Genomic DNA, 17249 nt, shown 5'->3' with positions numbered 1-17249 from the left:
TCAAAGAGGTGTTGAAGGTGGTGATATTTGTCTAAGAAAAGTGCTAATTAAGAATGGAAGACAGGATATTCAAAGTACAGCTCTAGTGGGGGTGGGGTGGAAAGACTAACAAGGTTTTAGTTTTAGATTTAAAAATAATGGAAATAGGTGGGGAAAGAAGAATCTATATAAATTATTGAAAAAAAAGCGGGGAGGGGTGGGGAGAAACGGGGTGGGGATGGGGGGAGGGGGAGTTTAAGATCCAAAGTTGTTGAATTCAATATTCAGCCCGGAAGGCTGTAAAGTGCCTAGTCGGAAGATGAGGTGCTGTTCCTCCAGTTTGCGTTGGGCTTCACTGGAACAATGCAGCAAGCCAAGGACAGACATGTGGGCAAGAGAACAGGGTGGAGTGTTAAAATGGCAAGCGACAGGGAGGTTTGGGTCTTTCTTGCGGACAGACCGCAGGTGTTCCGCAAAACGGTCGCCCAGTTTGCGTTTGGTCTCTCCAATGTAGAGGAGACCGCATTGGGAGCAACGAATGCAGTAGACTAAGTTAGGGGAAATGCAAGTGAAATGCTGCTTCACTTGAAAGGAGTGTTTGGGCCCTTGGACGGTGAGGAGAGAGGAAGTGAAGGAGCAGGTGTTGCATCTTCTGCGTGGGCATGGGGAGGTGCCATAAGTGGGGGTTGAGGAGTAGGGGGTGATGGAGGAGTGGACCAGGGTGTCCCGGAGGGAACGATCCCTACGGAATGCCGTCAGGGGGGGTGAAGGGAAGATGTGTTTGGTGGTGGCATCATGCTGGAGTTGGCGGAAATGGCGGAGGATGATCCTTTGAATGCGGAGGCTGGTGGGGTGATAAGTGAGGACAAGGGGGACCCTATCATGTTTCTGGGAAGGAGGAGAAGGTGTGAGGGAGGATGCGCGGGATATGGGCCGGACGCAGTTGAGGGCCCTGTCGACGACCGTGGATGGAAAACCTCGGTTACGGAAGAAGGAGGACATGTCAGAGGAGCTGTTTTTGAAGGTAGCGTCATCAGAACAGATGCGACGGAGGCGAAGGAACTGAGAGAATGGGATGGAGTCTTTACAAGAAGCGGGGTGTGAGGAGCTGTAGTCGAGGTAGCTGTGGGAGTCGGTAGGCTTGTAATGGATATTGGTGGACAGTCTATCATCAGAAATTGAGACAGAGAGGTCAAGGAAGGGAAGAGAAGTGTCAGAGATGGACCATGTGAAGATGATGGAGGGGTGGAGATTGGAAGCAAAATTAATAAATTTTTCCAGGTCCCGACGAGAGCATGAAGCATCACCGAAGTAATCATCGATGTACCGGAGAAAGAGTTGTGGGAGGGGGCCGGTGTAGGACTGGAACAAGGAATGTTCCACATACCCCATAAAGAGACAGGCATAGCTGGGGCCCATGCGGGTACCCATAGCCACACCTTTTATTTGGAGGAAGTGAGAGGAGTTAAAGGAGAAATTGTTCAGTGTGAGAACAAGTTCAGCCAGACGGAGGAGAGTAGTGGTGGATGGGGATTGTTGGGGCCTCTGTTCAAGGAAGAAGCTAAGGGCCCTCAGACCATCCTGGTGGGGGATGGAGGTGTAGAGGGATTGGACATCCATGGTGAAGAGGAAGCGGTTGGGGCCAGGGAACTGGAAATTGTTGATGTGACGTAAGGTGTCAGAGGAATCACGGATGTAGGTGGGAAGGGACTGGACAAGGGGAGAGAGAAGGGAGTCAAGATAACGAGAAATGAGTTCCGTGGGGCAGGAACAGGCTGACACGATCGGTCTGCCAGGACAGTTCTGTTTGTGGATTTTGGGTAGGAGGTAGAAGCGGGCCGTCCGAGGTTGGGCGACTATCAAGTTGGAAGCTGTGGGAGGAAGATCTCCAGAGGAGATGAGGTCAGTGACAGTCCTGGAAACAATGGCTTGATGTTCTGTGGTGGGGTCATGGTCCAGGGAGAGGTAGGAGGAAATGTCTGCGAGTTGACGCTCAGCCTCCGCGAGGTAGAAGTCAAGATACAGATCGGCCATGACCAAATTGAATTGCAGAATCGGCTGGAGGGAAATTAAAAGGCAGAACAGGCTGGAATAGCCTGCTCCTGTTTCTGTGTTCCTACAACCGTTTTCCAGTGCTGGTGCTGCAATGTCTCCACTGGTGATAGAAGGTATTTACAGTATTGCTAAATTAACATGGGCACTTTCTGTTATGAATATCGACATAATTTATAATGGCAAAACGCAACAAGGAGAACATGCAACTGTAAGATGTTTGATATTATCGCTTGTATAAACTCACTTGCAGATCCCAAAGCAAGAACATGTGACAGTAGCTGTTGTTAATTCATTTTTTATGAAGCGTTTTTAGGCAAATGATATCTTATTTGGAGATCAGCCTTCTTAGTTCCATCTTTACAGTATCACGAGTTTCAACATCTGACATATCTGAAAACAACTGACACAAAACATTCTGATGCTTTCTTGAAGACATTGCCTATTGAACATTATCTTGTAACCAATTTCAACTCCAGTGAGATTCGCAAATGAGGAGAAATATCAGATTGGAAGGTTTAAAAAAATAACTAGTGTACACCCATTGACAGAACCCATGCACCTTTGAGTTTACTTATTTGATACACCTCTGTTTTTGATATATTAAGCAGAAATACTGGAGGGTGGGAAGGACATTCCCTGAATATAGCTCTTCTTTTAAACCAGCAAGTTAGCAGTAACTTAATGTGTTTGTTTAATACAAACTCTTTATCTATTTTGTACAAACTCTTGGGCTTGATTTTAATTCCTTCCACTTGGTGGAAGACAGTGGGGAGATGAGGGGAGTAATAAATGAAGCCAGTCACTTATACCTTCTGATTTCGCTGCCTTCCTGCTGCATTCTTAGGTTCACCTGTTCTTTTGAACAGGCAAACATGACCCCTACAGGAAGTCAGCTGAGACCTCTAAATATTCTGATCGAGTACTGATTACAGTAAAGTCCCGCCATTCGCAGGGATTACGTTCCTGCAAAATCTCGCAAATGGTGAAATCGCAAATGACGAACATACCTTACAATGGAAGTCAATTACATAGGATCCAGCCATCGTAAAATTTTGCATGTATGAAGGATCAAAGGCAATAAAAACTATGTGTTTAATAAATTTACTAGAGAAGTTGTTTAATTAAACAAGTAAACAAGAAAAATGTAAAATTTGTCACACTTGCAGTACTTCATTTGAGAGTGGGGGTGAACTGTGATCAGGAATTAAATCGCAGCAAAAGGAACACCTATATGCAAACAACAGCAGACAACGCACGCACTGTGCGCACTTTCTACTGCAGGAAATACATCATGGATACCTTCCTTTTTTTTAACTTAGGCTGTTTTTCTTTTTCCGGTATCTTTTAAAGATGGCTTCTATATTTTACTTTTAAAGTTGTGGTAAGTGAACATTTGGGCCCACAATGGGTGAACTGGTATACGAAGACTTTTGCGCAGATAAGCGAATTTGTGAAAGAGGAAGTTGCGGACGGCGGGACTTTGTCATCAGGGCACAATTGCAATATTGGTCTGAATGAGGAGTGACAGCTTCCCCATCAGACCAGTCCTGCTTGGAGGGTGAGCGTGGGTCAGAAGGAGCCCAGCGTGGTAGTTTTAAATTTTAACTTTAGGTTTCCTTGTGGGTTAGGAATTCTCCGATGGGCCTTAGAACAAAGCCTTGAGCCTCTCTTACCCAAGCTGCACCTCTTTCCCCGATCACATCTAGAACCCACCTTACCACTTTCCTGGGTCTTAACTCATGCTCCTGAAGCCCTGCCCCTGCCTGTTGAAGGTTTGGGTGGGTCAGCAAAAATATTGATAGTATTGAGATCTCCATGTCCCCTGGTTTACTGACAGTTTTGGGGTATGCATGCACTGCGTCCTCACCTCCATTCAAATTGGGCCTTGTTGTTTGTTTAATACAAACTCTGTTTAGCACAAATTCTTTGTGTTTATATGGTGCATTATTGTCTCTATTTATTAAGGATAAACTCTACGTGTTTTCAATTTAGATTCTTTAACAATTTTTTCTTTTAATCCTTTGTTTAAAGAGGCAGTAACAGTCCTGTCATATGGTTAGGAATCCCTTTTTTTGGCACTTCCATAATCACAGAATTAAATGACACAATTTCCATTGCAGGTACCCTTGGTTTTTTGGGAATATCACAGTATTACAAAATATCAGTATGCTACTTGCAAATGGCGTCTTCAATGTTAAAAATGACTCTGGCTGTTTCCTTCCCTAAATATCCAACATTCCCCATCTAAGCAGCTGCTTGTGCACAACACTCAGCACAAGCTTTCAGGGCTCTCCATCACCAATTTTATCTTGGTCCCTTCGACCTTTAGACCTGTAAGATATACTTTTTGCTGAATTCTTTACAATTCTCGTCTCACGGGTATATGTTAAATTCTTCAAATTACATTTTGGCCAGTTCGAGGATGGTAGTCACCGGCTTCTGTTGATCTGGAAACAGGTGGAAGCTGAGCAAGTGCAAGGGAAAAATGTGTGCCGAAAATATGCTTCTGGTCAGGCAGGTGCAGATTTTTCACGCAGCCTCATGAGCCTAATGTCCAGGAATCACTAACACAATAATAGCTCATCTAACTATTGGATCAAAATAACCCAGCATTTAAAAATGCTGTCAGAAGGGGAAGAGGCAGAGCTGTCGGATTTGTTACCATATAAATACTGACACATGCCATTTATAACATCTTTATATTTTGATGGACTGAATGGTGTTGGGGTGGTGGTAGTGGAAGGAGACAGTAGGGTTTCCAACATTCCAATATTGCCCCCAGCAATTCCAGGAATTAACGGTTAATCCCTGGACAGTACTGTGAAAAGCCCAGGAGAAATATCCAAGGAACATGAGTAAAAATAGCTTTTCTCATCGTTTACTGGTTATAAAAATATTGAAGATGCGGGGAGGGTAGAATGGCTGTCCGACAGGATGGGTCAGTTGGAGGGATGAGGTCAGGTGATGACACCTCAAGCAATCCTAAAGGGGGAGGGGCGTGCGGTGCAGAAGGACAAGGCCTCAAAAATTCTTAATCCCACCATGTGGTGTGTGACATGAAATATCTGCTTTCAGATCTATACTGGGCTGTGAAGTTAATGGTGCTCCTTTGGCATGGAGTTTGACTTCCAGCCGAGAGGAGTGTTTAGATGATTAAAGATACAAATAGGATACTTTAGATGATTAAAGATACAAATAGGATACATTGTGACTGGCAACTCACTGATTCCTTCCATCAATAATTTAGCCCAAATTCTCTAAAATATATATTTTCATTAAATGAATTAGGAGTTTGATTACATATGAGAGTCAATTCAACTGAACTGATGGCAACTTAAAATAGTTGCGTGATAGACGAATGGAAATCCCACAACAAAAAATATATTGCAGTCAAAAATGTGGCCCTAATTACTCTTTTGATGTTCCCAAGCAAAAAAAATTGATGACTGGAGGTATTGTATATCTCAGCTACCTGCCAAACACATTGTATGGTTTATTTAAATTATTACCCGTAAAATTGTAGCTCTTGATTGATGACAGCCCAGTAATCTATAGTGAAGGTTATTAGTACCTGCACTTCAAAAGAAACGGCAGTGAACTAGGGAAGTAAGAAGAAAGATTAAGCTCACGTTTCTCAGTGACCTTCCACGTGTAGCCTTGTAAATGGACACATGGGGATCTGAAGACAGGAGTCAAGTTTTGGGAGTGGGTCTCTTGAGGGTCTCCCTACAGCTTTCACCAGTGAATTGATCCTTTAATGTCCAATGTTGTTTTGCTAAGGCCACCCACTAATTTAGTGCAGAAAGACATTTGTACAGAGTGTTTGCAAATAGGCTGGGATATCAGCAGGAGGAGGCTCTGAGCTGGTGAAATCTTTTGTAGTAGCTCATTGACTTGCCAGTCTGTGAACAGGTGGAAATGTATTTGTGTCAGAAGAAGTTTGATTGCTTTAATACTTCATATCCCTCCACCAAAACACAGCATTATTTGTCAGGGATGATATTTCACCCAGAAGTGATTTGTGTGAAACCACAAAAGCTCAGATCACTTTATGGTTAGGAGTATCAGCTAAATATTTATTCTTACAGTCACTTGGTGAATATTATTGAAAAGGAGAGACATGCTGCTGAAGCTTGCACTCATCAGGACAAATGCAAGAATGCTAAATTTCAAATGATCACAATAATATATACTACAGGAGAAAAGGCTGTTGATTCATTGACAAGTCGACTCTGACTAAGGTGTTGACTTGGAGAAAGTGATGGGGAACTATAGGTTCCCCATGCTTCTAGGTAATTCAAAAAAGACATAAGGCTTGACAGCTTTGTTTGCAGAAAATGGGTCCCTGCATATGAACCTATGTTGCTCCTAGCAAGTGTAAATGAGTCATGTTTAGCTCGCTGGATTATCTAAATTGAAAATGTAGCCATTAGCGCACTGAGGGTTATTCAGCAAGTACTACCCAATCGTGGAATCACATTTAGCATTTGATGTTTTGTTTTTGGATTTTGCAAGCATGGGCTGGTTGAGTACAGTTTGTACTCTGCCTATTAAGAACAGTCAGAGGAGAACATGTTGTTTGATTTGGTCAGCCAGTTGTTGGGATGTACAGTCAATGTAGCTGGCATCGCATTGGCACTGAAATTCACACACGATGTTACTCAATTGTGACTAGGCAGAATGTCTTTTTCTACTGACAGTAGTGGAAAATACCACTCACAGCACTGCTGCATAGTAGCGTGAAACAGCTTGCTGAACCTGTTGTTCAAATTTTTGAGATACTTTGTCCAGACTGGGCAACGCATGCAGTTGAGCTTAGTTATAATGACACCATGTAGGCCCAAATAGACGGTATAGCCATGTACACCTATAGGTCCAGCACTCGCTAACATTTTTGGCAGTTTCCACAGGAAACTAATTTTTGATCGAATGAGCCCTGACCTCCTATCACGTAATCTTTCTGATATGTAAATGATGCATTCGCGATCTTTGAGTCTGCCTGCCACACAATTGAGCAACTTCCTGTGTGAATTACAGTGGAGGTGCAATGCCAAGTACATAGGCCATATGTCCAAACGATTGGCTTTTCAACTCAAACAACATGTTCCTTCGGCTAAAACAAAAACAGAATTACCTGGAAAAACTCAGCAGGTCTGGCAGCATCGGTGGAGAAGAAATCAGTTAACGTTTCGAGTCCTCACGACCCTTCGGCAGAACTGAGTATAGTTAGGAGAGAGGTGAAATATATTCCTTTGGCTGTTTGTAATAAGTAGGGTACAGACCATTCTCAACCAGCCCGCATTTTCTAAAGCCAAAATAAAACATCTATTGTTAGATGGGATTCCATGATTGGGCATCTCTTGCTGAACAATTCTGAGTGCGTTAATAGCTACACCACCAACCAATTTCAGATAATTAGTCAAGCTCATTACTTGCATTTGTCCTGATGAATGCAAGGTGGTAGGCGTCAACAACCTGTCTCTCTTTTCAGCAATATCTGTTCTTATTTCAGAATCATAATGGCAGGGCTCATCAATGTTGCTCTTTGGAAAATGAGATTTCCATTGTTTCTTTCTGACCTCCTTGTGGTTGTATATTATTCACAGTGCCGAACAGTCCTCCAAGCTTAGTCACAAGAGGTATATGGAGGTGTACATAGATATATAAGAATGAGAAAAGGCCATTCAGCTTAGAACATAAGAACGTAAGAAATAGGAACAGGAGTAGGCCATTCAGCCTTTCAAGCCTGCTCCAGCATTCAGTGAGATCATGGCTGATCTTCCACTTCAACACCATTTTCCAGCACCATCCCCATATCCCTTATGAAGATGGTAAGAAGATTCCTGCTCTGAAACCATAGGAAATTATGGGAGTATTTGAGTGATAGTCTCTAGGTTAGAGACTCGAGCACAAAGTGTAGGCTGACATTCTAGTAGCGTATTGAAGGAGTGCTACATTATTGGAGATGCTGTCTTTTGGATGGGATGTTAGACTGAGGCCTGGTTTGTCCCTTCAGTTGGATATATGGCACTTTTTGAAAATTAGCAGGAAAATTTTTTCCTGGTGTTCTGGCTAATATTTATCTCTCAGCCAATAACTAAAAATGGATTATCTGGACATTGTCACGTTGCTGGGCAGAATCACCCAAGATTTGTACTAAGTGCGGCGGCCGCGATGGCAGCTTTTCACGCCGTATCGTCCCAAACCCGCCGCATTACTTATGCGTTCCCAGGAAACACGCCATTTCCATGGCGGGCAGGCTTTCATTCACCTGCCACACCATCACCTTGCCGCTTCATCACGCCGGGCGCCATATTCAAAGTCCAGCCAAGTGCACCCCTCTGTGCTTCCAGCCCACGACTACTGCAGGGAAGATGTCCACGAAAGGCAAAAAGACTTCAGGTTTAATGGCGCATAACTGGAATGCCATTTGGATGCCATGGAGGCCTGACGTGATGTCCTCTACCCCTGCTCTGGCCACAGGACAGGCAGCGGCATCACCAATCCAGCATGGCAGGTGGTGGTAGCAGTGGTCAGTGTCAATGCTGCACAGAAGAGGTTGGCCATCCAGTGCAGATAGAGGATGAATAATCTCATCCGTGCAGCCAGGGTATGGCAACCATCTCATCACTCTAAACTCACACACTCAAGCCCATCACACATTCACTGGCACCTCACTCACTGCCAGCTTAAGGGACATCACCACCCATTCTCGCACATATACCCTCACATGTTCATCTGGCCTCATCATCTTAGCCCTCACCATCTTGAGGTCACTTGGACAAAGAAACATGTGCCCCCATACACACGCTGGGTTACCCTCCTTCCCCAGTACAGCTCTCGTCCTGCAGCTTCCCTTTATTAAACCTGGTTATCTGTAGTGACAAGGGTCTGACTGAGTTTTCATCCAATTAGTCAGCAAGCTGCCAGACGATTATAGTTGGTTTTGAGGTTTATGCTGTAAATTGCCTGCGGGCCTTTTCAACAAAAGTAGTTTTCACTTTTAGTGGCAGCTATGGCTAAGTTGGCAGCAGTCTTTCCTCTGAGTCAGTAGGTTCATACCCCACTCCAAGACATGAGCACAGAAATCTAAGCGGACATTCTGATGCAATATTCAGGGAGTGCTGCACTGTCAGTTGCCGCATTTCCCAAATTACAACAGTGACTACACTCCAAATGCATTTCATTTGCTGTAAAGTGCTTTAAGGAATCCTGAATTCATGAAAAGTACTATATAAATGCAAGTCTTTTTACCATTAAATATAACGATGTAGTTCAATATAACAAGAGGGAAATCTCAAAAATAATCAGGAACTTAAATGTGCTTATGAAGGGCCTACTTTCTTCAGAAAATTCTGACTTTGTCTTCATGTGTTTAAATGTTCTTGACTAGAAAATTGGTTTTGTTGTAGACTGTCGAATGCCTTTACTTTGAGAGAAGGGATTGGAAAATGCTGAACTTACACATTTGGGCTACTTGTGTAAACCAGAGGAACCACAGTTAAAGGGGCAATGTGAATATAAAAAAAGTATTTGTTGTCTCTTGTTTGGGCAGTAGGGTGGGGGGAATGGTGGTGGGGGAAACTGTTCCATGCCATAGCAGAATGGTTCTTTTTAATGCACCACATGCTGCCAATCAAACAAAAAGAAGTTTGTCAAATACTTTTTGATGAAGACAATGCCCTTTAAGTACTTTGCACTCTTGGTGGTAAAACTTATCCAGTGAATGTTGGCTGTTGGGAAATTACGTTTCTCACGTCAGGAAAAGGTGAATGAGAGAAGGTAAATGATCAGAGAGATGAGCAGATGCAGAATTATGAGATATCAGCCATCTCAAGAGTGCTTTTTTCTAAATGATTGATATTCTAAGGTATAGTTTATTTACACTTGCTGTTTCCAATTGCAGCAGTCTGCAGCGATACATTAAAAGGTTTGAATTTCAATCATTTATTACCAGCGTGAGTGCTTAGCTTAATTAGAATGGCAAAGCATTGGTCTGGTTTCAACTGGTTTATTGTTAACAATGGATGGCTCCATAACAGGCAGTAACATAAGGGGAGGAGGAAGAGTAAGAACAGCAGGATATAGCAAAATTGAGAGAGAATGGGAGAAAGACAAGAGAGCACTCTGGAAGAGTGAAAGAAGCTTTCTGTGGTTGGGAAGAAGGGACTTGGGATGTGCACATGAAGCACTAGTGCAACAATCTCTCAAAAACATGAGGTAAATCACTGTTAAATGCACAGTTTGGATACAGTAGGTACTCTTCGTGGTCATTTTAATAGGTTTGAAAGTCTTGGCAGAAGGCCTGTTGTAAATTGCTTTGGCCATTACCCATCCTGGTCCAATCTACACTGAACTTTTAAGCAGTGAGAGCAATAGTAATTTGAAACAATTCCTATAGTAAGAACCCAGCCTAGGTAGTTCGATCAGCTTTCAGAACTGCTTGGTTGATGCTCTCTCGTACTTGCTCTTGTACACATCACATGCTTTCTCTTTCCTCTCTGTTTCTCCATATATTATAACCAGGCATATTTAGTATTTTGATTTTGAGATATTTTTCTATGTTGAAGAGACTATATAAATGGTAATACCTGGAAAAACTCAACAGGTCTGGCAGCATCTGTGGAGAGGAACACAGTTAACGTTTCGAGTCCGAATGACCCTGCAACAGATTTGGACTCGAAACGTTAGCTGTGCTCCTCTCCACAGATGCTGCCAGACCTGCTGAGTTTTTCCAGGTATTTTTGTTTTTGTTTTGGATTTCCAGCATCCGCAGTTTTCTTGCTTTTATCTATATAAATGGTGCTTGTTGTAGTAAAACTAGTGGCAGTAGGGAAACTAGATGTAATACTGATAGTAGTAATATTGCAGTTGTGGTGTTAGTAATAGATGTACCAATAATAGTAAAGGTAATGTGTGCCATAGTTACACAATCTAGGAAACGCTGTAAATTCAACACTGATGGATGAATACTGCTGAGTTGTTGCATTATCAAGATATCCAAACTTAGCACCTCATACAGAACTAGGTTAGATATTTCAGATTCATTGCCTAAAGTATGAAGAGAGTCATTTTGATTTATGGTACAAGAATGATATGGGCAATTTTGTGAGACAGGGCTCCAGATGTGTAGCCTGACTACAGTGGTTGTGGAATCAGTCTCTTTGTCATTGTCCTATCTTCAGCCCATGCTCCAGCCTTGTGCAGAATCACAGTGCAGGAGGAGGCCACTCAGCCCATCATGTCTGCACCAGCTCTCCAAGTGAGCATTATGATTTAGTGCCATTTTCCTGCCTTTTCCCCGTACCCTTGCACATTGTTTCTATTCAAATAATCATCTAATGCCCTCTTGAATGCCTCAATTGAAACAGCCTCCACCACACTTTCAGGCAGTGCGTTTCAGACTCGAACCACATGGGGTGCAGAACCTTGAAAAGTTCCCCTATAGTTATAATATGAACTGATTTTCTACAGATAACTTACCTGAATTGCCCTTCTTAATATCAGTTTGGCCAACAGGAAGAGACTGCCTCCTGATTAAAGGCTAAACATACAAATACGTTTGAAATAGACAGGATGCCATTCATCTGTCTTCATTTAGTTTGGTGTAAACAATTGTTGAAATGAAATAAACTTTAAATTATTTACTTGTAAACAAAGTTGCAAAAAGAAGGAAGCAACACCACTCCGATTAAAGCTTGATTCAGGGTCTTTCCTGATCTTTCCAGTTAAAAACGACACAATTTGCTCTTTTAATGCTGTGTAATGTAAATTTTCACTTTCATTTTACTCTCACTATTGGCAATCATGACATTCCTGTCCTTTGGAATTCTCTGTGGCATTTGCTTCATCTACTTCCTTGCACCCTCCTATTTCCTGTCCTTTTGTGAGTTATTCAGGAATTACTTTAAAGAACGGGTGTATAGGAAGTTGTTTGAATACGGTAATTCAGGGGTAAAAACTGATGTTCTAAGCCACTAGAGTTGCACTTGCAACTTACGATGAATATGCTAGTGTCTCATGAACATCTTGTATAGCCATGTGTGAGCTCTCTCTGTCTCTGTTTGTGTCTCTGTTGCTACTTCTCTATCCTCCATGATAGGCCTGCCTTCACTCTCTCAGCACCTCACATTTAGGATAAGGAGATCTATTGAGCAATCATATGTCTGATGACAGATCAGATTACTGGCAGCAAGCCCCAGTGGAATGAAAAGCAGATGATCAAAGTGAGCAGGGGTAGTGCAACTGGCTGCAGCTATTCAGCTGGGAGTTGGAGACATTTCCAGTGTTGGTGGCAGTTCATAAAGAGAACCAAGAGGCTGATCCTTAGTCTGAGGCATGAGATATACTGAAGAAGTTTGGGCTATTTAGCCTCAAAATGATATAACTGGGAGGTGACCTAGAAATTTGAGATAGTACATTATATGATAAAGTCTGGAGTAAGAAAATCTGGAGTATTACTTCAAATGAAATTGTGAGCATAGGCCAAGGAAATACAGGTTAAAACTGTTGTAAGGCACATTTAGGTCTGGATATGAAGCTCAAAGTCCTAAATTACTCTGATTTTGCTGTTTCTGTCAGAATTTAGAGTGCCCAAATTGTTGGGCTGGGTCATTTGCATGATTTAAATATATCTTCGGCCTAGCCCCACATATCCCTTGTGGTGGAAAACTGAAATAAGTCTGCAGTGGCATCTGTATTCACATGAGGTTGGACTGGCTGTTGTCTTTGAGGCCTTCTGCATATTGTTGGAAATCAAAGGTAGAATCTTGCCGAATGTATTATCTTGAATGTCCTGAGCATTTTGTGAGATTGCCCTCTTTGCTGCCCTCTCTGTTGGCAAGGTGTAAATAAAGTTAGTTCAATAACGGCTGCCTGCAGTTGACCATGTGTTAGTTTTGCTCAGTGCAATATACAAGGGAAAACTAATGATGAGGCTGGGTGGGCTAGAATTCTTTTTTTACATTTTACTTGAGAAATTAAGGAACGAAGAACATCGTGACACATTTTTGGAACTTCTCAAATTGATTTTGAGGAAACTTGAGCAATTTGCATAATTGCTTTGTGTGTGCACATCATATTCAGGTGCAGGTCAGTGAGTCAGCATGGTACCTAATTGAAAAATGGCACTGAAGGCATATTTGTGGACACCAGTGGTAATTCAACTCTAACAAAGAGGACATATGTAATTATGAAGAAAGGTTACACATTTGGCTGAAAGTGAATAAAATAGATGAGGATAGAGTAAATGCTTTCTACACCATGATGGGGCTATATGCTTTTGAGGTGGTGTCTAACCAGTGTTGCCTGCAAGGCCCCAGCACTAAGGCCTATTCTGAAATTGATGAGATTCAGGACTCATATTATGGTGTAACTGAGAATGAGGTTGCACTGACCATTGCATTCTGTGAAAAGAAGCAGTTGCAAAGTGAGACTGTTGCAGATTACCATCTTGAATTAAAGAAGCTCTCTTGTAACTGTGGGTATGGCACAAACTTAGAAATTGACCTTTGGGACAAGCTCATAGGAGGCCCAAAGAACAATAAAATCAAGACTAGGCTTTTGAGCAAAGGCAATACACTGATGGCCTGTGGTGAGGCCATAGCCACAGGAATGCAGAAGGAGATAGTTGCAAAATTGCAAGGGAGTTCTTTTCCTGAAAAGGCAGCGGAGGCGCCCCGAATTTTAACAAGATCCAGGCCATGGCGGCCAAGTTCACAATCTGAGTCAGAAATTTAGATGCTACCATTGCTATGATAGCCACCAACCATCTAAATGCTCCCATTTCTAGCCAAAGTGCTATGCCTGTGTGAAAGTCAGTCTTATTCAAAAGGCATGCAGGAGTAGAGGAAACAGTAATGCGCCAGCTTGTGGCAAAGCTCTCGGTCGCAGCCATGTGCCAGGTCAAGGTCGTGGTAGATCTAAAGTTAGCTCAGGAGTTTGGAAATCCTTGAATGCTGATATAGTGGAAATAAAAGTTGATGTTATCTAACAGCAAGATCAAGAGTTGCACTCAGTCAGAGAGCAAGGAAAACAGCACATGGAAGATGAGAGTCATAGGGCTGAAGATATAATTCAAGCACCCACATAAAAATTAAATTTGGAGATTGACAACTTACTTTCATTGTTGATAAAGCTGTAGCCATGCCTGTTATCTTGGAAAGAGAGTACAAGGAGACTCTAAGTCTCATTCCCTTACGCAAAACTGGTGTGAAACTGACTAGTTATTCCAACAACAGCATTCCAGTGCTAGGTCAAGTTAGTGTTAGGGTGGAATATGATAATACATCCTATTGCTTGCCATTAGTAGTAGGAGGAAACAAAGTCCCCCGATGGGAAGGAATTGACTTAAGAAGATATGGTTAAACTAGCTGAGCTATTTACAGTAGGGATCAGTAAGAATCATTGAGAAAGTGCTAAGAGAGCACAAAATGGGCTTTGAATAAGAAGGATGAAATGATAAAATTAAGCATCTCAAGGCTGAAGTCAAGATAAAGGACAATGTACAACTGACATTTTGCAAGACTAGACTAGTGCTTTATGCATAGTTAGAAGCATTAAGTAAAGAGCTGAATAGATTGGGAAGAACAGGGGCAATTAAGAAAGTGAAGAGCAGGAATAGGGCACTCCCATTGTGGTAGTTCAAAAAGCAGATGGGTTTGTTGGGATTTTTGGAGATTATAAGCAAACAACAAATAATGTGATTGAGAATGATATTTACCCACTACCTACCGGTGAAGATTAATTTTCTAGTTTAGCCAATTGAAAGGTGTTTAGTAAAATAGATTTGTCAAATGCATAATTGCAGTTAGAATTAACTGACAAGAGCAGGCAACTGCTTAACATTCATAAAACGAGGGATTGTACCAGTAAGAAAGGTTGCCATAATCTACTGCTCCCACAGTGTTCCAGAGTATCATGGATCAGGTACTAAGTTGGATGAAAGGTGTCTGCTGCTTCTTAGATGACATTCTAACTGGCAGTAAGACAGAGAAAAAGCACTTTGTAAGGTTGAATAAAGTCCGAGATCAACTTTAAAAGTATGGCATCAAAGCATAAAAGCACAGGTTATACTTCATGGTGTCGAGTGTAACATACTCCGGTCACCAAATAGATGGTGAAGGCATCCACCCAATGCAGGAGAAGGTTGAGGGGATTTTGAAAGCAAAGAAGAACTTAGAACGTTCAAAGGGATTGTTGTGTATTCTCAGTTCATCCCTGATTTAGCCAATATAGTTGCTCCACTGTAACAACTGCTCAAAGATGGAGCAGATTGGGAGTGGTCTGTGGAGTGTTAGAATGTATTTGAAGAAGTGAAGAAAGTACTGATTAGTGGTGCTGTTTTGACCCACTATGATCCCAAGAAAAAATTGGTTTTAGTGTGTAATGCCTCACCACGGGGGGCGGTTAGTTGTGGTGTTATCTCACCCTAGTTGAAGACATTGTGGAGAAGCCTGTAGCATATGCTTCATGTACTTTAACAAAGTCAGAGCAAAATATTCAAGCTGAGAAAGAGGCATGAGCAATCCTATTCTGTTGTGGTGTTACTAAGTTCCACAAATACTTGTATGGTAGGAAGTTCACTTTGTTAACTGACCACCAAGCCCTTTGGGTACATTTGATTCATCGAAGGGAGTACCATCCCTAGCAGCAACATAGCTTTTGAGATGGGCATTGACTTTGGTGGCCCATCAGTATGAGATTAAATATCATGATGCAGCAAATCATACAAATGCAGATGTTCTTTCTAGATTTTCCGTGAAGATTGATCAATTTCTATCCCTGAGCTACTTGTGAATTGCTTAATGTTCACAAATGACAGTGTCTACCAGAGAAATTAGTGAAGAAACTTGGAAGGACGTGGTGCTTAACAAAGTGCTCATTTATGTCATGAATAGCTGGCCTAATGAGTGTGAGGATGAAAAATTTCAGGAGCATTTTGCATATAGAAATGAACTGAGTTCAATGCTGTCTGCTATGGGGTTTAAGATCATTATTCTGCCAAAAAGAGAGAACTTGTTAGAGGAGCTACATTAAGAGCATAGAGGGATAGCCTGGATGAAAACAGTACAATTGAGAAGTTATCTTTGTATCCAAAGGTAAGTAGAAGAGTTAGTGAAAAGTTGTGGTGTGTCTCAGAATGCGAAATGATCCAACCAAGGTTCCTTTCATTCCATGGTCAAACATGAGAAAACCGTGGGAATGAGTATATGTTAATTTATTTGAACTGGAAGAGAAAAGTACCTTGTTTTGGCCAATAGCTACATCAAAGTAAGAGAAAAGCAAGACAAAGATGATGAGTCTTGACACAACAGGCATGGAACTTAGAGAGCTCAATGCTGATTAGAAGGTCAAGGTGAAAAATCACCAAAGTGATAAGGAGAGGCACGTGATTGAAGGTGTTATTAAGAGACTAAATACATTTACATATCTAGTGAAGATTAGAGATCAACTCCTTTAGTGTCATGTAGATCATTTGCTTGATAGAGGACATCTGACAAAGGGAGAGCAGGAGAAACCCCCTATAGTAGAAATTCCTCCTGCACCCCAAAGGGAAAGTCAGGAAGAAATTGAAAGTCAAACTGAAAATTTGCTGTTTTACAGAATCTACAGCAAAGTGAGTTAGAGTCTTTGATTAAGACAAATCAATCAAAGAAACAGGCCCAACTATAAAGTGGAGTTGCTAGTGAAGTCAAAGTTCAGATTTGACAGTCGGAGAGGTTGAAAGAGCAAAGTCAAGCCAATGGAAATGGAAGGAGATACTCAAGACAGAATCAGATAGGTTAATTGAAAAGATGAAGGAAGAAAGAAGAAAAAAAAATGTTCTTTTCATTATTTCTTGCCAAATGATGACATTTTTGTTAAGGAGATATTTGTTAACTGGTGTTAAGGAGAAGAAACGTTTTTACATGAAGATTACTCTGAAAGTATCGGTCACATATGTTTCGGTTGTGATTGCAGTAAAAACAAGTATGTAACCCAAACTGTTAAAATTTCAGTATCATTGATTTAGTCATATTGTATTCTGAGAACTTTATGTATCATTTTACATTTTAATGTATAAGTTTTTTAAGTGGGAAGGGAAGGGTGTGTAGTATATGACAAAATCTGTGCATTTTGTTGTGTTGGAGAGGTGTAAATAAAGCTAGTTCAATAATGACTGCCTGCAGTTGATCATGTTAGCTTTACTCAGTGCAACACACAATACCACATTT

At 41.7% G+C, this 17249-nt stretch overlaps 1 protein-coding gene across 1 annotated transcript in view; it reads left to right on the top strand.

Moving 5' to 3' along the window:
* itga9 (integrin, alpha 9) overlaps positions 1-17249 on the top strand; it is a 574702-nt gene that overhangs the window by 22832 nt on the left and 534621 nt on the right. The gene's annotated exons all lie outside the window — the stretch shown is intronic.

This window comes from Cetorhinus maximus, chromosome 4 (assembly GCF_964194155.1).
Source record: "Cetorhinus maximus chromosome 4, sCetMax3.hap1.1, whole genome shotgun sequence".
Taxonomy (NCBI): domain Eukaryota; kingdom Metazoa; phylum Chordata; class Chondrichthyes; order Lamniformes; family Cetorhinidae; genus Cetorhinus; species Cetorhinus maximus.
This window is presented reverse-complemented; position numbering and strand designations above follow the sequence as displayed.